Source organism: Pseudorca crassidens, chromosome 15 (genome assembly GCF_039906515.1).
Source record: "Pseudorca crassidens isolate mPseCra1 chromosome 15, mPseCra1.hap1, whole genome shotgun sequence".
NCBI classification, from domain to species: Eukaryota; Metazoa; Chordata; class Mammalia; order Artiodactyla; family Delphinidae; genus Pseudorca; species Pseudorca crassidens.
Window position 1 is genome coordinate 3,960,958 of NC_090310.1, and position 6,019 is coordinate 3,966,976.

Consider the following 6,019-nt stretch of genomic DNA (forward strand, 5'->3'; position numbering starts at 1 on the left):
TTCCCCCGCCCCACACACACCCCGCGAATGAGGCGCAAAGGCTGGTGGGGGAGGTGATCACACCTAGGGAGGAGGGGGGCCTAACCCAATACTAGGGACAGGAAAGGCAACCAGGGCAAGGGAACCGCACGAGCAAAGGTCAGGTGGGAGGAACCTTGGGGCGGGGCCTGGTTGGGTCCCGGATGAAGAGTGGATTTGAGTGAGGCCATTGTCTCTAGGCCCACGTGGAGGCGACAGGCGTTACCGGAAGGCGGCAAACACTCCCGGGGGCGCAAATGGAGCACCGTGGGGACCACCAGATTCACTCCTGCGCACGCACCGGGACTCCCCGTGTCCTGATCGAAAGGTGCCCCCCCCCCCCGTCAGAATTGGCTCTGGGGCCCCCAGGGCGCAGATTCCAGAGCAAAGGATGCGGTTCTTCCTCAGCGATTCCCAGTTCACAAGGGTCACTGTGTGATCCTGCACACACGCACACGGGCTTGTGTACATGCATGGGTGAGTGCACACAGGAACACAGGCATGTACAGGAGCCCAGTGCACACACAACACGCATGCACATAGAGACATACGTGGACGCAGGCACAGGCACACGGACCAGCCACAGGAACAAAGAGCTTACGGTTTGCTCACCAGCCTGCATTGACTCAGCCCACAGGCTTCCAACCACTGTGCCTGGGGACTCCGTTCCCCTCAGTTTTCCCAGACCCTGACTGCAGCTCCTCTCACCTCCAGCTGGGTCAGGGGCCAGTGGGCCCCACAGTTCTGAGGCTGGGTTCCCCCCAAGCCTGCCATGGAGGGCCAGCAAGAGTCCAGGCTGCCATTGCTCAGATGGGGACATCAAGGCCTAGAGAAATGCCCAGTGAGTCTGGGCAGCTGCAGCCAGTGCTCCAAGCTACTCGTTGGGGTTAATTGTGAGCCTAAAAGATCATGTCAGAAGGAAAAACATTCAATTAAACTTGTAAGGAAGAAAAAAGGAAGGAGAGGCAGCCCTTCTTCCCTTCCGTGGCTCTTTTCCCTGTTAGGGGCAGGACTGCCGAAGGCCGGGCAGATGGGGCAGCTGCGGTCCCCAGGATGTAACCTGGCCAGAGTAAACTGGGATCTCCACAGGTTGGTCCTTTAGGTCCGTCTTGGGGTGGGACCCCAAGCCCTGCTGGGGGCTCCAGCCCCAGCAGGACACAGGTGGTCCCCCCTGGTGGGGGGAAGCCTCTGAACTTCCTAGGTGCATCTCCACAGGACACTTCAAGCCCCCTGCCCTCCCCAGCTCAGGCTCCTCCCCTGTTCATTTCTGGGGAGCCCTCAGTGGAGGATATCCCAGACCTGGCTGGGCCCTGCTTCCTACAGGGCCTCTTCCAGAATTGAGAAGTATGAGAGGTGACCTCCAGTGACCTTGGGGCTCATAGCTCACACTGAAGTGTAAGGTAGGTGAGGCTACAAAGGGACCCCCGCCACTCTGGACTTCCTGGGGACCCTCTGGCCTCAGTTTCCCTCATTTGAGCGACGGACAGCTGGTTCCCTGGGCCTCAAGACTGTCAGATGGGGGAGGGGCTCTGAGACCTCCGGAGCAGCGAAAGGAGAAGGGAACAGATGGGGTCTCCCCAGGCAGAAGGAGGCCTGGAGAAGGGGCTCAGGCCTGGGAAGGGTAGGCTGGGGCTGAGCATTTGGCCTGAAGCCCCAGCCCTTTAGTGGGGCCCCTGAACTTAACCAGGAGGAGGCTGATTCTCCGTGAGGAGATGGGGGGAAGAGAAATTGCTCTCCTCTCCCTGCCCCTCCCCCCAGTCCAGGCCTGACCCCCAGAAGGGGAAGGGAAACCCACCTTCCAGGAACCTGGAACTGGGCAAGCTGCTCTGAAAGGTTTACTATTACTATCATTATTGTTACTTTAAGAATTAAGAGAGGGACTTCCCTGGTGGCACAGTGCTTAAGAATCTGCCTGCCAATGCAGGGGACACGGGTTCAAGCCCTAGTCCGGGAAGATCCCACATGCCGCAGAACAACTAAGCCAGTGTGCCACAACTACTGAGCCTGCACTCTAGAGCCCACGAGCCACAACTACTGAAGCCCTCGCGCCTACAGCCTGTGCTCTGCAACAAGAGAAGCCACCACAATGGGAAGCCCGCGCACTGCAACGAAGAGTAGTCCACACTCACCGCAACTAGAGAAAGCCCACACACAGCAAAGAAAACCCAATGCAGTCAAGAAAAAATAAATAAGGGCTTCCCTGGTGGTGCAGTGGTTGAGAGTCCGCCTGTCAATGCAGGGGACACGGGTTCGTGCCCCGGTCCGGGAAGATCCCGCATGCCGCGGAGCAGCTGGGCCCGTGAGCCATGACCGCTGAGCCTGCGCGTCCGGAGCCTGTGCTCTGCAACGGGAGAGGCCACAACAGTGAGAGGCCCACGTACCACAAAAAGTAAATAAATAAATAAATTTATTAAAAAAAAAAAAAGAATTAAGAGAATAGGGACTTCCCTGGTGGTCCAGCAGTTAAGACTCCTTACTCCCAATGCAGGGGCCGGATTGGATCCCTGGTCAGGGAACTAGATCCTGCATGCCACAACTAAAGATCCCGTGTGCGGCAACTAAGACCCGGCGCAGCCAAATAAATAAATAAATATTAAAAAAAAAGAATTAAGAGAATAAATACCTAGAGTATAAAGTCAAAGGGTGCCCCAGCCCCAGTCCTCCCCCCAGAGGTAACACTGAAGTTACTTATACTCTTCCAGAAAATCTTTTTTTTTTTTTTTTTTTTTTGCGGTACGCGGGCCTCTCACTGCTGTGGCCTCTCCCGTTGCGGAGCACAGGCTCCAGACGCGGAGGCTCAGCGACCATGGCTCACGGGCCCAACCGCTCCGCGGCATGTGGGATCTTCCTGGACCGGGGCACGAACCCATGTCCCCTGCATCAGCAGGCGGACTCTCAACCACTGTGCCACCAGGGCAGCCCCCAGAAAATCTTATTTTTTATTTAAGGAATATAGCCCTTACTATGTGCCAGGTACAAAGCCCTTCATTACCTCACTTAGTCCTTATGATGGGCTGAATTGTGTCCCCACCAAATTCATATGATGAGGTCCTAACTCCCAGTACCTCAGACTGTGACTGTTTGTGGAGGTCGGGTATTTAAAGAGGTGATTAAAATTAAATGAGGTCATTGGGGTAGGCCCTACTCCAATATGACTGGTATCCTTATAAGAGGAGGGGATTAGGGACTTCCCTGGTGGCGCAGGGGTTAAGAATCCGCCTGCCAATGCAGGGGACACCGGTTCGAGCCCTGGTCTGGGAAGATCCTACATGCCGCGGAGCATCTAAGCCTGTGTGCCGCAACAACTGAGCCTGAACTCTAGAGCCAGTGTGCCACAGCTACTGAGCCTGTGCCCATGCTCCACAACAAGAGAAGCCACCGCAATGAGAAGACTGCGCACCGCAAGGAAGAGTAGCACCCACTGGCCGCAAGGAGAGAAAAGTCTGCGTGCAGCAACGAAGACCCAACGCAGCCAAAAAAAAAAAGAGGAGGGGATTAGAACACAGACAGGCACAGAGGGATGACCATGTGAGGACAGGGGGAGAAAACAGCTGTCTGCAAGCCAAGGAGAGAGGCCCAGGAGACATCAACTCTGCTGATACCTTGATCTCAGACTTCTGGCTTCCAGAACTGTGAGCTAATATATGTTTTTGTTTAAGCCGCCCAGCCTGTGGTACTTTGTAACCGTGGCCCCAGGAAATTAATACAGACCTTATAACAGCCCCGCATGGTAGGTACTGTTGTTGTTCCACTTACTGGTGCAGAAATTGAGGCACAGAGAGGTTAAGTAACTTGCTCAAGGTCACACACCCAGTTCGTGGTACAACTGGAATTTTTATATAAAAACCTAACAGGTGGAAATGCAAATCAAAGTCAAAATGAGATACCACCTCACACCTGTCAGAATGGCTATTCTCCAAATGACAGAAAATAACAAGTGTTGGAGAGGAATTTTAGGGAAAAGGGAAGCCTCATGCACTGTTGGTGAGAATGTAAATTGGTGCAGCCACTATGGAAAACAGTATGGAGGGTCCTCAAAAAACTAAAAAGAGAACTACCATATGATCCAGCAATCCCACTCCTGGGTATTTACCCGAAGATCACTAAATCAAGGGGCTTCCCTGATGGTGCAGTGGTTGGGAATCAGCCTGCCAGTGCAGGGGTCACGGGTTCGAGCCCTGGTCCGGGAAGATTCCCACATGCCGCGGAACAACTGGGCCCGTGAGCCACAGCTACTGAGCCCACGTGCCACAACTACTGAAGCCCGCATGCCTAGAGCCTGTGCTCCGCACCAAGAGAGGACACTGCAATGAGAGGCCAGCACACCACACCGAAGAGTAGCCCCCGCTCGCCACAGCTAGAGAAAGCCCGCGTGCAGCAACAAAGACCCAACGCAACCAAAAATAAATAAATAAATTTATTTTTAAAAAAACCCACTAATTCGAAAAGATACATCTACCTCAATGTTCACAGCAGCATTATTTATAATAGTCAAGATATAAAGACAGGGCTTCCCTGGTGGCGCAGTGGTCGAGAGTCCACCTGCCGATGCAGGGGACACGTGTTCGTGCCCCGGTCCGGGAAGATCCCACATGCCGCGGAGCGGCTGGGCCCGTGAGCCATGGCCGCTGAGCCTGCGCGTCCGGAGCCTGTGCTCCGCAACGGGAGAGGCCACAACAGTGAGAGGCCCGCGTACCACCAAAAAAAAAAAAGATATAAAGACAACCTAAGTGCCCATCAATAGATGAATGGATAAAAATGGATAAAGAAGATGTGATACACACACACACACACACACACACACACACACACAATGGAATACTGCTCAGCCATAAAAAAGAATGAAATCTTGCCATTTGCGACAATGAGGCTGGGCCTAGAGGTATTATGCTAAGTGAAATAAGTCAAAGACGAATACCATACGATTTCACTTATATGTGGAATCTAAAAAACAAAACAAATGAGCAAACATAACAAAACAAACAGACTCAGACACAGGGAACAAACAGGTGGTTGCCAGAAGGGCGGGATTGGGGGGATGAGTGAAATAGGTGAAGGGGATTTAGAGGTACAAGCTTCCAGTTACAAAATAAATACCACCAGAATGAAAGGTACAGCATAGGGAATATAGACAATAATATTGTAATAACTTTGTATGGTGACAGATGGTAACCAGACTTGTGGTGATCATTTTGTAACGTATATAGTACATTAGTGTAATGTATACTATGTATAATCCAATGTACACTATGTTGTACACCTGAAACCAACACAACGTTGTAAGTCAATTATGCTTCAATAAAAAAATCAACAAACATAACAGGACTTCCCTGGAGATCCAGTGGTTAAGACTCCGTGCTTCCACTGCAGGGGACGCGGGTTTGATCCCTGGTTGGCGAAGATCCCACATGCCGCACAGCATGGCCAAAAAAAAAAAAAATCAACAAACATGACAAGTATGTACCGGCACACAGGCACTCAAAGTCATCAGTTCGCCCAGAAACAGATGGATACCAGCGTTCAGGCCAAGTGACTACTTTGGAGGTGACCCGGGGACAGGGAGAGGAGGCGAGAAGGGAGGCAATGGCAGGGCAGCACCGTGGGCACCGGGCCCTGAACCCCTCTGGGTGGTTCAGGAGATCAGGACAACATACTGCAGAGCCTTCCCTGGGGAGCAGGGACGCAAGCCTGTCACCACCAAACCTCTCCATCATGGTGGGCTGCTTTCTAGAGCGCCAAGCTGTACTCTGGACTTCCCCTGTGTGGACAGGACGGATGCGTGCCTGCAGCTGGGGGACTGCTGGGCGGGGGGCAGAGGGTGGCGCGGGGGTTGGAAGGCAGCACCTCTGCTGCAGAGGGGGAGCCGAGGGGATATGTGAGGGGCACCGACATGGCTGCTACGGCCTATGTTGTTATGCACTTATTATCATGACCCCCGTTGTATTTATTTTATTCCAGTTAACTAATTAAATAACTTTTAATTGTGGTAAAATACACTAGC